The 16,728-nt window shown below is 40.2% G+C and overlaps 1 protein-coding gene across 4 annotated transcripts in view; it reads left to right on the plus strand.

The window, feature by feature from the left end:
• The first annotated feature begins 843 nt into the window (after positions 1 to 843).
• The window catches only part of LOC124063494 (plexin-A1-like), a 279,266-nt gene continuing 263,381 nt past the window's right edge, over positions 844 to 16,728 (plus strand). For all 4 annotated transcript variants that reach the window (XR_006844116.1, XM_046397214.1, XM_046397216.1 and 1 more), the window contains exon 1: positions 844 to 1,189. The gene's annotated coding sequence lies outside the window, so the exon portion shown is untranslated. The remainder of the gene's footprint in view (positions 1,190 to 16,728) is intronic.

A 16,728-nucleotide genomic window follows, 5' to 3' on the forward strand; every position in this document is an offset into this window, starting at 1 on the left:
AAAAGTATTTGATCCTCCACAGTGAAGTGGTTGGAGTTCAATGCATCAACAAACAGGACTAAGTGGTTGGTGTAAACAATTTATGTGGAGCAACAGGTTTGTTTTTTTTTGTTTTCACAGCAGCCATTTTGACTTTTTAAAGTATGAAAAGCACAGGTGTTATTAATAACGTGATGACGGCTCTGTTCTATTCAAGTGTTCGCAAAAGCCATGACAGTGTGACCTTCGGCCTGGGCTGTTCTCGCGTTCGTGGCTTATTGTTCACTCTGGGACTACTAGCAGCCAAGTAGGAAAAATGACTCAGCACTGTTTGCATGTTGCATCTGTTTTCACTCTTTTAAAATCTGTTGGAAGTACCTGATTTAGGCTTTGTATATGGTGTGACAACATGCCTAGCAATGCAGTGAACCATAATGAATAAATGCTCCTAAGACAGAATAATGAGATCTAACTGTTCACACATAACACATTCTGCTGATTTTGAAGGAATTTAACACTGCCACTAATTAAAAACCCCTCATATAATACACATCCAGTATTTTACTCTCTTAAAGTGAGCAGTAAGTAGAGATTTAGGATATTTATAAATCACTGTTAGTGTGCATTGAAACAGCAAGATGTGTGCCTGCTCTTTAGAGGATACATTAATCACGTAATGCTGGCAATAAACAACATGATTAAAAACAACTGTACTAAATATTCATCATGAAATAGTAAATAGACACTGAATTACATTCTTTGTTGTTGGAATATTGCACTTCTGGCCACACCCTAATCTGTGATGTCACAGCAGGTGTTTCAAATCAAGTTATCAAGTGAAAACACCTGCTGTGACATGAGAACAGATGGTTTGAACCCATAGAGCAGTGCAGTAGCAGTAGCGGTCTGGCCTGTTTGGTTCAGTGTTCAATATGTAACCTTTAATATTCTGCATTCTCCTGGGATGAGGACTGGATTTGTAATCATAATACAACAAGTTGATACTGATGCTAAGGCCAGTTAGATCAGAAGTTTGAGTCAGAATCACAGCAGTAGCACAAGCAAAGTAATTTCTTTCAAGCTGCCTTCCAAAAGCAGCAGAAGCACAGCAGCCATCTTTTATTTACCAGACAAAGGCTCTGATGGTGAGTTTGAAGTGGAAGATCCTTCACCTGACTCAGAGGACGATATCTTCAGGCTGAGACAGAGGGTGAGAATTCACTAAACAACAGTGTTGGAAACTGTACGAATAAATGAACACAAGTTCTGTTTGTTTGAGCCATTTACTGATTAGCTTACTTAGAGTGCATGGTCTACACTTAGCTGTCCTACCTGAACTAATCTAAAGCATGTTTTTTGTATATAATGAGTAAGGCCTGATAAGTACAGGTAACTCAATGGTCCATCTCGCTCAAGGTGAGGTGATGGGAAAGGGATTCTTATTGTCTGTACTCAGTTCTGGCACATTTTCTGCTTGAGAAACCCTGAAAACAGCCTCACTCACAGGGTTGTATGTGCCATGTTTGTGTGTTGCCTGGTGTGATCTGACCAAGTCCCGCTAGTGATTATAGCTTTGAAGTGCAGTCTAATAATGCATCCTCTTGTTTGGACCTCACAGCTGCTGTTGTGTTTGTCTTGGCAGTCATCAGTGGATGAGGACGGACACACAGCCGCGAGGTTTCCTGCGTCCCTGTGTCATATAGTGTGTGCTTTCTGTGAGTGTGTGTGAGAGAGTTTTAAACCTCTGACTTGTCCAATTGCTGTGTTGTTGGTGTTTGTTGGCAGCTATGTTAAGGCTTAAAATTTGGCCTTTTTCTGTTGGTGGAAGAAAATGCCAGTCACGACCACAAAGTTAAACTTTTTTTTTTTTCCCCCCAGACTTAATCACACCATAACCATAATGCTGCAGCCTCTCTTCAAACCATTCAGTGCTTGACTTCTATATGAACTATACGTTTTCCTTTGCATCTTTCAGCATTTCCTGCATCAATTTCAAAGGTCATTCTGGTGTAAATGAAAGCATTGTTCTAGACGGAGAAGGCTGGCATTGCAGAGAGGATTATCTGTTGGTGCTGAGCTTTGGGATTTAGTTCCTTCTGGAGTATGAGCTGGTCAGTGAGCTGCATCACAAAGCTTGTTGTTATTGTTTTGAGAGGAGGAGATGTTTTTGAAGAGAAAAAGTATAGGAAATAAGGAAAAGAAGAGCAGACTGTTTTAAAAACAGTGTAAAAGTTCAGGGAAATACTTGATTTGGAAGGAAGGGCAAAGATGAGTAACAGCAGAAGGATAGAAAATCACTGCATCTGCAGAAACTGTCGTCCGACGCATTTTGTAATGGGAAGGAGGGAAAAATGCTTAGATGTGCTTTTTCCTCAAGCAATACTGGGTTGAGAAACCTGAGGAAAAAGCTTAGCTATCCCCTTGAGCAGCAGACGGCTGTAGAAGGACACAGTCAGACAGATGGACATAAACACGATGCCACGTAGGGTGAAATGTTCTTGGAGACACTGAATCAGTGCAATCTTTCTTGTAAGAAACATCAATCTTATGTGACTTTTCAAAAAGTATTTTGAAGGATCACCCTTTTGGCGGGTTTAAAGTTATCCATTGCTAAGATGGATTTCTATTGACTAGACCTCAGAGAGGCCATGTAAATGCGAAGGAAAATGGGGACAGGGTATTATGGGACATGAGTCATTCTTCCAGGTGACAGGTAGCTGATCATACAGTCTATTTGGACAAGTCGGTTTCACTGGATTTATTGCGTCTTTCAGCCGTCTATGTGTTAAAAGCTGCAAGGGAAGTAATGTCTGTTGCCTAACCTAAGCTACTATAGTTGTATGTCTTAGTCCTGGTTAATGGGCTATAGCCATAAGGGGCGAGCCAGCTCTAGCTGGAGATTTAATGTTGATTTTAGCTTTCTGTTTCTCTTGTTTGCAGACAGATATGTTAGGAATTATCATTAGAATTATCATGGCTAAGGATTGATGGACACTGTCACCCACAAACATTCCCCAAAATCTTTACAAAGGAATATAACCATGCTAATCCTAACTGATGCAGTAGCAGCTAGTCTTAAGCTAAACCCAGACAGTATTGTAGTGAGAAGAGCGATGAATGATAGGAATATTCTATAGGGGAGAGCACAGGTAGCTGCAACAGTGCCACGTGAGCAAGGAACTACCATAGTTTGGTAATAACAGCTGCATTCACTGTGAAGAGGGTGATACAATTATACTGCTTCAGGGCAAAGTGGTTTGCACAATGTTTTAGTGGGAACTATTAGAACCTGGTTTTAACAGGTTAACACACCTTTTCTGCAAGCCATCAATTAGGTACCAAATGTACCACTGCCTTCACCATAAGTGACCAGCTCAACAAACAGAAGATACATTGTAATCCGTGGTCAAACACTTAAGGTTAGCCAACATTCCAGGTCATATCACTCACTTAAACTAGTAGAATATAAAATATAGAAAAAATATAATATACAAAATGTTTTAATGTAATTTATGTGCTCTTGCGTCGCTGACTGGTTGGCTAGACTGCTGGTTGATTCTTATCATCTTCCATTTCTCTATCCTGTCAGCGTTTTGACTGGGGATGCTTCAGGTACTGTACTCTGCTGACACTGATGGTTGCACCATGCACATCCCATGCACTCAGGCTGAAAACTCAACCTGGCATTTTCCTGGAGCTGGATTGGAGGCAGGGAAGACAGAGCACTCTCGCACTGACAGGCAGGTCCAGAGCCTCTCTTATGACGTGGTCATATCAAGGAAACCAGTGGCCGTAAAAATCCTGAGGATCTAAGGCAACTTGGAAAGATTTACAGCAAAATGTTTTCTCAATCTACCTTTGAAACCGCCGTTGTTCATAATTTCTACAGAGTAAGAGAATCTTTTATATTCATGCTAAACAATATACCTTCCTTTGTGTTCCAAGGATTGTGAAATTGTCTAGTTTGATGTTTGGCTGGAATGAAAACCTGCGGGTTGTTTGATGGCATGGGACTGCACACTGCTGGCCAAGAGAAGACTTCTCTTAGAAAACAAAAGGTTGGTTGAGAAAGAAGACTAACTTTCCTCTCATGGACTATGGGGATGTTTTGTTTACGAATGCCTCAGTGCACTCTCTTCACCTGCTGGATGCTGTCTTATCACGAATCTCTGAGATTGATAACTAGTTGTAAACCCCTTACACACCATTGCAGTCTGTACTTTCTGGTCATCTGGACACCATTGTCCCTGTTCAAAACTTTGCACTGGTATAACCTCATTTGTGCATATAAATTTTTTGTTGTGAAATTAGAGCCTGAGTACTTAGTTTTGCCTTTTCTATGTGTTTGGTGGTGATTTTGAAAAGAAAACAGCTTAAAAGGAAGTTAAAATTGAATAAATGTGTTGCAGGGCATGTCTGCTGGATTGACGTAGTCATAGAACCACACTTTAACATTTAACTTTACCCCGGGTCCCGGGGTTGCTCAGTTTTGTGAAATATGAGGAATGATACGAGTCAGCTGTCCACCTTCATCTCCTTTCTTCTTCCTATGTTTTCTGCCTTTTTTTATTGAAAAACTCCATGTGCGTCTCCTCTCCACCTTAGGTCTGGGCAGTTACCTCACTTCACCTTATACCTTCTCATGGTCCACTCTCCCATTTTCTTCCCTCTTCTCACCCTTTCATTTCCCACCTGTCCTCCTCTCCTGCTCTTTCTCTTCAGGCCCACTGTCTCTTTGTTGTTAATCAGAGCATCTCCATCTCGCCACAGGGGAAATCTCCATCACTGCTCCTCACTTCATCTGAAATTAATGAAGGATGTCAGCGAAGGCCAGAAGATTCTAGCCTAAGAATGGATAGTCAGGCCAGTTGGAGGGGATACAGAGAGAAAGAAGTAAATAAATTATTTACATAAGGTATTTACACCCAGGTTGTATATAGCTCAGTTTAAAAAAAAAAGTCATCAATTTATGATTCTGAAGACAACACTGTATTATCTAATTGTATACTGTGTTTGCAAACCCCTGCTTTTTCTTGTATTTGTACTTTCTTCCACCACCATAGCGATTGGGTTTCTTTGTGCCAAGGAAGAGCTGAAAGAGTGGAAAAAATGTAAATGTAATAAAAGGATGTTCAAGGTAGATTATGATAGAAAAGTAAGGTCTTAAGGGTTAGAGCCTGAATCCAGTTAAAAGAATAGCTCGGTTTTCTCTGAGGAGTCAAGACAGTGTGGGCTCACAGCCATCAAGCCCTCTCATTGAACCTTTTGGCTCTGTGTAAGGAATTATCTACGTTGGGAATTGATGTATCATCACCACAGTCAATAGTGACTACAAAAAGTAGACCTGAAAGACAGCCCTGAATAACTTCATTCAAAAACTTGCAAGGTTAACAAGTATATATGAGTGAAAATCAAATCAATAAGGGCTGTATTCAGGAAAGTGTGTTCCATTGTGGATAATGCCCTGACATGATAAATGTTAATGTCTTTAAATCATTTAATATGTCCATACTCGGCAGTATTGTGAATATAGTAGCAGTATGATGTATTTCACACAAAATAAAATCAGTAAATGGATAGAGCTTTTCAATTTAGCCCCTCACACACTATGGTGGCCAGTACGCCATGCAATGTACTGCAGTGTCATGCTGAAGGACACTTCAACATGTGAACAGGAGGATGTGTGAATTGAAACAACCTTGTATTCCATGCAACCTACTTTACCTCCTGAGCCACAGCCACCTGAGTGTGATTTCATTTCCCTGACCCCTACAACCGAGGGGTTGACTTGGGCTTGAATTTGTATTTTTTCGTGTTGAAGAGGTTTAGTTAGCATCTTGTTTGAAATGCATGTAGTTGCATAGTTGTGGTGCTGTCCAGTGTCCAAGTATATCTTACCTTAGGCACAGGGTTAGGATTATAAGGCTGAGCCACATTTGGTTAAAAAAAAGGGTTTCTGGCATAGTCTCTGTCTGTATACGCTGTATCGGTGGTCGCTAAGGGAGCCACATCACAAAGAATTAAAAATTGCATACTTATTGGTATTTATTACCATTAATTTGTTACACTTCAAAGCAGCATACAGCGTTTATGTAACTGTGTGCATGCATGTCTGTCATTCACCTACACGAATACTGCCAATAGCCCCATATTCACTCTACAGCTCCTTAGCCTCATTCATACTTTTCTTAAAGTTTACTTTAAGACAAAGACTGCACCCAGTTGTGAACTTACCAGTTTTTTTCAAGCTTTGTTCTTTCTCAGGCAGGATGATTACCTCTTCACTACTGACTTCCTTGAGTATCCCACTGCCTATGGGGACGTCTGTGACGGAATTCAATACATAGATGTGGAATCCCGTGACACCATTATGTATGGCTACTTTTTTTTTTAGTTGTTTATACTGCAAATAACATCAAAAGACTGAAAAAATTCTACCACTTTTATGCCAAAATTGCAAGCATATTTGCAGAGGATACATTAATATGTACAGATACAGGTACAGGTACATGGGCATATGTTTACAAGTAGAGTTTCAACTAAGTAACGGAGCTAGAACCCAAAGATAGTATAAGTATCTCATTTTGTATCAACTGCTTTTGCAAAGGAGGCCCGCACACTGAGTTGATGCTGTCCTGATGTTTTTATTCAGCACAGCTGTGATGCTTCAAATTTTGATCCCAACAAGAAAGACAGACCAATGGACAGTGAGGGAGAAAACAAGAGGGGAAACAAGAGCAGTCTACTTTTTTGGGTCAGAACTGTTATGTAAGGATGACTCAAAGTTGACTTGGATGGACGGGCTTCAATCAAAGTTGTTCAACTGCTCAAGGTGTTTGAAATTTTGCTTCATTGTGCACCTTTGCAGTCTTGCTAACTGTAATGGGTTTCGTTTTATAGTTGATTACTCTTTCATATAGAAATATGTTTGAAAACATACGACTCTAAGGAGTTGAACATTAACATGTTATCTTGTTTGTTTACTATGCACAGAAACCAGGGTGTAAAAATGATGGTTTGTTTTTTAAGGCCAATTGTGTGCCAGAGTATTTCTTGGCTGGAATGTATGACTAAGCATAGACTCCAGAAAGCTACTGGTTCCAACCAATACATAGTGCAGCCTGTAAGATTGTGATTTATTTCTTTATTTTTACTTTTCTACTATTTTTGCGATGGTTATATGGTTCAAACAAATTACAAAACATGTAACTTGTTAGTTGGTTTTAGAAATATTGTTACATTTGTACAGAGCCAGGATAGCTGTTTCCCTGTTTCGTCTTTATGCTAAGCTAAGCTAACCTCACAGTAACACATTTCATGTGTGAGTATGAACAGAGGGTGAGACATTAATGTTGTGCTCTAACTCTCAGGAAGACAGTGAATCAAGGGCTAAAATTACTTAAGTATGGCAGACCACATTAAGAATGTAGTGTTGCAGGTCCTAACAAGCAAAGAGTGGACCTCAGTAAACTACAGTATATTAAGATTCTGCTGATACTGCAGCCTGTGCTGTATTGCTGCAGGCTGTAGCTTCAGGGCCTTGCTCACTGCAGAACCTGTCTGCCTGTTTGCTGCCCCAGCTGGCTAGAACTGAGCTTGACCCACATCATCAGATACAGGGAATGAATAATGAATGCTCAGACAGCCAACTAGCCATCCACAGAGGCAGCCAGCCAACCTTTACACCCATCAAGCACTCTGTCAGCCAGTCAGCCCGCCATGCAGCTGGTCACCAAATCAACAGGCAAAACTGTCAGTCTGAAATCCAGTCAGTCAGCCATGCATCCCGCAAGCCTTGAACTCAGCCAGCTGACGATGCAGCCTCCCAATGAATAAGCCAGTCACACATCCAGGCTCGCAGTCATGCTCCCACTTGTTTTGCAGGGTCCCACCATGACCCCCATAGTTGTCTCTTCACTTTCTCCCCCTGTCCTCCCTCACTTCCTCCTCACTTGTTTGCATTGTTCCCCAATGACCCCTCCTCCACCACCAACTCAGTGCTCCATCCTCCCTTCTTGGTCTTCCTCATGTGAAAAAAGGGCAGGCCTGTCAGAAAAGCTTAGCTACAATGCGTTGTTTTCTCTGAGGCACAGACAGGGTCAACTGACCCCAACTGTGTATTTACTGTTGGGAAGGAGAAGGGGGAGATTCATCACAGAAAGCTCTAACAGTAGCTGAATGTTTGACAATTCTGATTTATTTTTGCCATTTCAACCCTCAAAACACAACCATTCAAGTTGTAATGTACGAAAGAAATTACACAGACAGAAACACAGAGGAACATTCACTGAGTGAAACTGACTGAATTAAAAGGAGCCATAAGATGAGACTGCACTTTGGCAAAGCAGTATTATGAGCTGTTTGCACAGTGAATGCCACCATGTTCATGTTTAGGTAGTCACCCAGCCAGGTCTGAGAAATACTCATTTTGGCACATATATGCAGCAGTATGACACCATCAGAGCAACTGCTCGCTGCAATGTAGTTTACAAAATGAGAGTTCAGAAGGGGCAGAGGTTGGGGTTGAGTGGTGGGTCAGACACACCACTTAGCACCCCAGAGACAATGAGTCATAGCTTTGCCTCAATGGAATCACAGTTTTTGTGTTTAAATGTAACTGGCATGCTCTTTCATGTTAACTGTGTGTTAGAAAGGTTATGTACCTCGGCAAGACATCTCCCGTGTCTGACGATATAAAGTCCAGCAGACTGATGAGAATTAATTTAGCAAGTACTTGGTCATGCAACCTTATGGTGGTGCTGGTTCAAAAACAAAACTTTGGAAAATCAAAAGTATTGCAATTCATCTTATGGGGAACATGTATACATAGTCTGCCTGAAATCCATTTAATGGATGTCAGGATATTTTTATTGTGGATTAAAGTGTTAAATCTGACCAGCCGACCAGCATAAACTGCCATCCCTGGAGCTCTGCTGCTAGTGTGACTAAAAATAGGACAAATCACAATAATTAAGCTGTGTGGAACATTTGACCTATTCAGAAATGATTTCACATCAAAACTTCAACTATCTCAGCCTTAGAGACTGATTATTTGTTAACGTTTCTCCTCTTAAAGAGAATCAGAAATGGGATCTGCTGTGGAATTCAGAAGAACCATTTTTTTTTATCTTTGCTGTAAAACAGTGCTTTCATTCCCGCCTGCAAAATCAGTTGCAACATGATTTGTTACACAAACAACTGCCAAAGCACTGAATGTCAGAAAACTTTCTTTGAGATCACAGCTTCTGATGATGACTTTACAGCTGTTATGTCATAACTGAGGGCAATGCTATTACAGTGATTAAAAAAAATTATATACACAGTACAAACAAGACTGCAGTGTAATTTCCTGCATGTCCAATGTGCAATTGATTCTGTGCACCGGGCCATGCCGGGGTGCTAACCCAAGCTCAAGTCAAGCATGTCCTGGTTAAATTGCATAAGAGGCTGAGCTGCCTTTCGGGCAAATTAAGCCCCTCTGTCGCCCTGCTGCTGACTGCCCCAATCCTTCGCTGCCTTGTTCACACTGTATCCTCCCTCTCTCTCTTTCTCACAATCGCTCTCTGTCTCTCGTCCTCCCTGCTGCACTCTCCTTCCCTAATACTCTGTCCCCTCCCTCCTTGTACAGTATGTACCCACACAGCTGAGCCGAGCCGAGCTGAGCTGGCCAGGCCCGCCTGCTAGCCGTGATAGTAACGGCTTTAATAAAAACACTGTTTGGAGGATGAGAATTGAATTTCATACTTGGACGCCCCGACACTACATGTGTTTCTTTTTAATAAAGAAAGGGGAGCGAGCAGAGTGAGTGAGAGAGAGAGAGAGAGAGAAAGCAGAGCAGAGCGGTGCAGAGCCACTCAGCCAAAAGTAGATAGGCTGAGGCTTTTCTCATTTCTCCTCACATTCTTGCTTCCTTAAGCTCAGCTGTGTGCTTGGTGTTCCGTGGGGGAGCTGGAGGGGACATCTGGCTTGTCAATCAGACCATTTCCACACCTTTTTCAAGATAAGGCTGAGAGTTCAACCATTTCAATAACTGGCTCTCGTATTTGTTTCCTCTCTCACTAGCTCTCATGAGTCACATCATTATTTTAAATGCGCTCTTTGCTTTTGTCTATCACAGATTAACTGGCATTGAGCATTATTATATCCAGTTGCATTTTCATTGGACAATTCTGGTTTGTTTCCATACAGAAATAACTTTATTTGGCATGACCAGACAGTCAGAGAAATGTGTCACCTTTGGAAACTCTCACAGTAGTCACTAGTAGAAATCACGACTAATTCAAAAACATTCTTTCAGCCCAGTTTAAAGTAGTCATGGATGTAGTTTGTTCATTTTTAGCGCATAGTGGTACCCACATCAGCAGCAATCAAATTGCTTTACAGAACTGTGGCATCAGTTATTTTAGACTGGCTTCAACTTTTTTTGTTCAGCGCATTTAAAAACTAAGCTTATAAGAGGTGCTTGTAGGTCAGTAGCTCAGCAACCACCTACCTGCAACACAGTTATCACTTCATGTTTTATTTCTGTAGCTTTCGCTGCCCTGTGAGTGATGGGAGATCTGACACAGAAAGCTACCTATTGGATCAGTAATGCTGAGGGTTCAGTATAGTCAGTACAGCTTGAGGATTCAGTGCTGAAATATTCATTCATTCATGTAGCGAACATGTCTTTGCTGTGGATGACATTACTGTGATGTCTGAGAAATTCAGTGCAAAATCTTGACAGGAAACACTATGAAGTGTTTCTTTGGCATCACTGTTTTTTTTAATTTATTTTTTAAACAATCCTTTGAGACTGTTTTTTGTTTTTACAGCTTGGTAAATTTATAAAGACATGAGTTTTGTGAATAGTGTCTTATGACAGATGCCGTATGCCTTCTTCACAGCTGCAGATAGTCACAACTGAAAAAGGAGACAATTGTTCCAATAAACAAAAACAAAAAATTGATTTGTCTCCTTGTCATTTCCTTTCTGAGATCTGTGAAAAATCAATTTCCCAACCGTGTATGGTGGGATAACTACATGTCAAACATGTTCACAGGCTCCGGATGCTGCTTCTGACTGTGGCTGCAGTATTACAGGAGAAAAGCTGAGTGCAGCAAGCTTGTATTAGTGCAGATGCAATTTCAAAGACGCAGCAAACCTCCAAGCCACACCAAAGTACTGATTGCATGGAGGAAAAATATGAAACCCTTTTCAGATATTTGAGAATAAGATGCCAGTAGTATGAAGATCTCAATCATTTCAGTATGTATTCATTTTGATAAAAGATAATCGCTGAGAACTGAGAAACTATACCCTCTCAAAACAAGTGAAAGACCTCTGCTTCTCCATTGGAACCGAAAACCAATTTTCAAAAAAAAAAAGAAAAACTTTACATGGAATGGGTGTGTAAATAAACATGGTGTCAACCTCTTCCCCCTGTTACTGACCCAGCATTGATGTCCTTAACAGATCTGACCTGAGCTCAGTGTACTGTAGTGCTGAAGGACCTCTGACTCGGTCAAAAAGCACAAACTCTGTTGTTATTCCTGCAGGAGCTGCCCTCAAACATTAGACAAGACACAAAGAAAACAAAGCACCATAAGAGAAGACAAAGTATTTAATAAAATGCTTTGGAGGCTTTCCCAACCGTCTGCTGAGACTCAACAAGTAACAAGTAGAGGAATTCCAAATATTGGTGGAAAAATAATTCACCTTCTGTTAGAAGAACATGTACGCACATACACCAAGAGTGACTGCTGAAAGCTCTTTTAGAGATTGCAGCTAGTCACTCTGCATTATACATCAGAGATGGAAGAGCGGGGGAATTACTGTGGCTGAGATGAGGCACATTTTGTAGGAAGAAAAAAATGTAAAGAAATGGCGATGAATGAGGAAAACAAGAAAACATGCAGAAAAAAAAATTTGACAAAGACTACACAATTTTCCTGTGGCACTTGGCTAAAGGCATCTGTCAGCACTGTTTGTCTACTTAAAATGATTTGCAACATTTCCATATAAATAGTTGTCTGTTTGGCTTCTTTGTTGTGCCAAATTACATTGTACAATTGTGATTTAGCCTGTAGCCAGGCGGTGAGGAATGTTGGGCAGTAACGCACATAACACGTTACTTTAATGTGTGTGTAGAATGGTCATTTTTTATTCAGCAACATCCATCACTTTGAAAATTTAGTGGTCGTCTTGGTTGCTGTAAAACCACGTTTCTTGTTTTTCTTTTCCACATATTATATACAACCCAAAGTAACGTAATTAATAACTAGTTATAAAAGTTCTGATCGGTAAAGAACAAATAATAAAAAAAAAAGGATCTTGCCCATCACTGATCATTAGAGTTTAGTAAAAGGTTCATTAGATACCATACCATACCATTAGAGTTATCAAGCCCCAATAATCTACAATATTTCTACATTTTGGTATTTTGCTTGTTCATTGTTGCAGGACTTGATATGAATTCCATTCATTCTATATTAGTTCAGTGGTTAGCTCCAAAAAAAGGAGGCATACTCCAACATTATACCACATTATTTTATTTTTTTTGCATGGTGATGTGCCCTCTGAGCTGTTAGCCTGCTCAGCTAGCAGCTGACAGGCATTAAATACCTCCAAAAGAGGCCTGCTGCCTCTTAAATTGCAAGTCTTATTTCTCTGTCTCATTGAGGATGTTGGTGGAAGGAACATTTGACATTTGAGTTATATTAGGCTAATGGAAACTGGCTAATGTAATGGCTAATGTAACTTCTGCTGGTGAATAATGAATACTTTGTCTTTTGGCAGTGTAAATGATACATTCATCGTTTATTTTAGATGTATACATAAAAAAAACCTTAAAAAACGGTAGAGCTACTATTGTGAGCGAAGCTAATGCTTTTAAACTATGTGTCTGTTTATTGAGTCTTTTACAAGTAAAGCTTAGCATTTTATAAGTTTGTAGATATTAACTACAGGAATCATGGTTGTAGGGAAAACAGAAAAACCAGTCCTCATAGGGCCTGGATTTGCTCTAACACATACAGGAGCACTGGACAAAAAAGATAGCTATACGAGGAGGGGATGTAGAAGAGAAATGACTGAACGTGAGTGTTTGTGTGTACTTCAGTGCAAGCCAGTCCTGGCTAGCAGGTTATCATGAGAGCACACGGGCCCTAATAGAAAATGGCTGTGTCGTCTCCCATCTCATTTGAAATGTGGAGCAGGACGACAGTTTTTAAAGTTGCATGCCATCTCAGGCAGGGGAAAACCTCTTAGCTGATCCATGGGCGCGCGCACACACACACACACACACACACACACACACACATATACATATACACAAACACATACACACATACACGCTCATGTAGAGACAGCCCTTTTCAATGCTGCCCAAGCTATCATGGAAAAAAAAATGAATAAATGGATGAAATGTGGCATGATTTTGAAGAGAGGAAAAAAAAAACTGGGTGAGGAGGAAGAGCAAAGTGTAGCAAGAGAAACAGATTATGAGATAGAGACAAGACTGAGCAACAGTGAAAAAAGAAAGGGGAAACTGGTGACAAATTGCAAATGCTCCCTAGCAGCTCTGACTGACAGGCCAATCATCTTGCAAGCATATCTTGAGGCGAAGCCTGGCCGACTGTTATTAATTGAAATGTGATTGGAGGATGGGGACGAGGGGAGGGGGTTGAGGGGGGCATGCTCACATCTAATCCACATCAAAGCAATTAATAACGCATTCACTGCTCTTCTCTCCTCTCCACTCTCATCACCATTGATATTTCCAATGGTGACTAGAAATTAGAAAAGGAGGGAGGAATAATTGAAAAGGGATAATTCGGAAAGGGGAGCTGGGGGCAAATGATAAAATTAGGAGAGGGGATTAATTTGTGCAACAATTCAGAGGGCTGCCCAGGAGGGGATTTTTCTTTCTTTTTTTTTTTTTTAAATTTATTTTTATTCATAATGGGAAAACTCACGACTCACTTCCATTCATTGCATGTCCAGACAACTATAGAGAGAATCAGAGGGGATGGAAAGCAAAGAGAGAAAGACAGACTTTCCAGGTTCATTAACTTTCTTCCTTCATCAAGATTTAAATAGGCAAGTATTGCTGGCAGAACTTAAGTCAACTTTAGGCCCTAAAGTGAAGTTTGGGTTCCAGAGATTGCTGGATGGTTCTGCTCTTTTTTCTGAAAAATCTAATTTAACTGCAAAATACTGATAGGCAGGTGAGGTATTTTATGTATGATGAAACTACTGAGTGAGTACAACTGAAGCATAAGTCAATATTTTGAATTGTGTAGGGGTACATTTGTTAGAGAAGAGTATTTTTTTAAAGGTGAACTGTCATCATCATGGTTGTATCAGAGCTACTGTAACAGCTGCAGAGAAAAGTGTGTGTGTCAAAGGCTTTTCAATAAACATTTGTATTGCACTTTTAAATCTTGACTTACGGCTTAAGTTACAGCTACTCACACACTCATGCCAAGTGCTTGCTGATGGGGGAGTGTTGGATCTCTCTATATTAAAGACTAATTTATGGTCTAAACCTTCTCTATTTGGAAAGTGTCATGAGATAAACCAATTGTATTTATCTCTGATGAGCAAAAAAGTCACAACATCTGTCTGCAGGTGCAAGCAGGAACTGAAGCAACATCAGCACAGAAAGTTTTGTATGAGCATGTAATGGATTCAGCGATTTTGAGCGGCCTTTTTCACAATATCTACTCTCTGTCTGTTTTCTCTACCTTTCACAGTATTTATGTCGTTTGGCTGTGTATCGGTCTCCCAAACTCATTCATGTTTGGGCTGAGGGATTAGTATAAAACTGACTAGGGCATGTGAGAAGTAACCTCACTCTGAGCAGCCGCTTTTAATGCACAGTATTTTATGAGAGGTTTTTTTTATTATTATTATCTTCTATCTATTATCTCTTAGAAAACAAATCTTTTTGTCACTTTTACCTTGACATCCACCTTTTTGTCGAGAACTCTTGTTTTGTGTAGGCACTCTCTCTCTCTCTCTTACACACACACACATCCACACAAATTGCTAATGCGATCTCTGTCAAATGGCTCTTCTATTATGTAAAGTGAAGCCACATCATTGTGAACGTCTATAAGTGACAAGGCTCTGAAAGGAGTACGCAAGCACATAGAAAAGCTTTACAAAACTTAAGGTCTAAGCTCTATCTGTGCAGCCTTGGACCTTTATATTAATACAAATTCCTGTTCTGAGACCTTGGTGTCTGAATATCATCTGAAAATTGTTTGAAAAAGCTTTGAGAGAATAAGTGAAAGAAAGTAATCTGTTGTAACTCTGTGGATACAGCCATGGACCAACACTTCGTTTCCAAAGTTTGTTTCTGACTTTTATAAACAGGTTACCACATACACATTTATTGCAGCTTGACAGGTTTAGAGAAAAATCTCTAACAAATGTTAAAAGGAAAGCAAAGAAAAGAATAACAACCCAGCAAAAATTTTGACTGTTACAATGAATTTGATTTTAGCCTTGGAAAGATTTTGGATGTCACTGACCTGTTTTGTGATAATCCTTCTGTTTAAAGTTAAATCCTAGAATAAAGTTCAGGTGGTCCAGCATTCCGTTTTTAGAAAATATGTCTGTCCTTGTGCTTGTGCGTCCTAGTGGTTTGCTGTTGTTTGTGCTCCACAGCCCCAAAATTGTTTCTTTGCCTGGTGAACGGGTTGCATTTAAAGCTAATCGAACTAAGTGCATTTCTTTCATGCCATCAGTCTCTGAAACGCAGATAACTTTATGAGAAGAGGGATGTGGAAAAAAACAGAACGGAAGGAGGGGAAAATGTAGCAGAAGAGGGATAAAGTTGTGTTTTGTAAATTTGGAGTATTTTATGATTGATGAGTTTTCATTAAAACTTAAGTTAATGTGAACTTACACTCGAGTGCTATGAGTTTCTTCTATCATGGAGCCCCTTCTAGTAACATTTCAGCAGGAGTAATAGCATTTATATTCACTAATCACCATCAAATAAACCTCTATATTAAACTGTAGAATAAATTTTATAAAGTGAGAATGCAGCAAAGTGTTTTGTTTTCAATTTAAGTATTCATCTTTCTAGATGAGTGGAAATCAATGCCTGCTCTTCTGCAGCAAGGTATTGCATAGTTCACAAAAGTGGATTAAAATGCTACTAATATGGAGCGAAAAGCATCATTTGCCATATTTCAAATTATAATCTCACAGTCAAATCATTTAGTCAATAAGGAAAGGAAAACATGGTATGAGAGTCAGATGGAGGAAAATGTGTCAGTGTCTCTAATGAGTATGTTGTTTGAGACCCCCCCCCCCCCCATGCACACACACACACACACACACACACACACAGTGGAACATGTGCTAGTAAGAATGGAGGGCAGGGTGCCTATCTTGTACTAATAAAAGCGATTCAGTGGGCAAAATCAATGAGCTAAATGCTAACACTTCGACTGGGACACAGACAGACAAACTGGGCTGTTAGCAGAGGCCAGGGGGCGACTCCTTCACTCCACATGGAGAGCTGCAGGCCAAAACGAAAGACACACTGACCAGCCTGTGGATTTTCGTACTGTGACTGACACGTCCTCCTCTGGATACTGGCTTTGCCACATCAACAGCCTTGTAGAGATATTTTGGAAGGGATATATGTATAGGCTGAATAATACTCATAGAACTGATTGTTGTTTTCTTCCGTCTTCTTTTCATTTTCTTCTTCTTGTCCAATTCTGACCGTTGACTGACAGAGGATATTGG

The sequence above is a fragment of the Scatophagus argus genome, chromosome 8, assembly GCF_020382885.2.
Source record: "Scatophagus argus isolate fScaArg1 chromosome 8, fScaArg1.pri, whole genome shotgun sequence".
In the NCBI taxonomy this organism is placed as follows: Eukaryota; Metazoa; Chordata; class Actinopteri; family Scatophagidae; genus Scatophagus; species Scatophagus argus.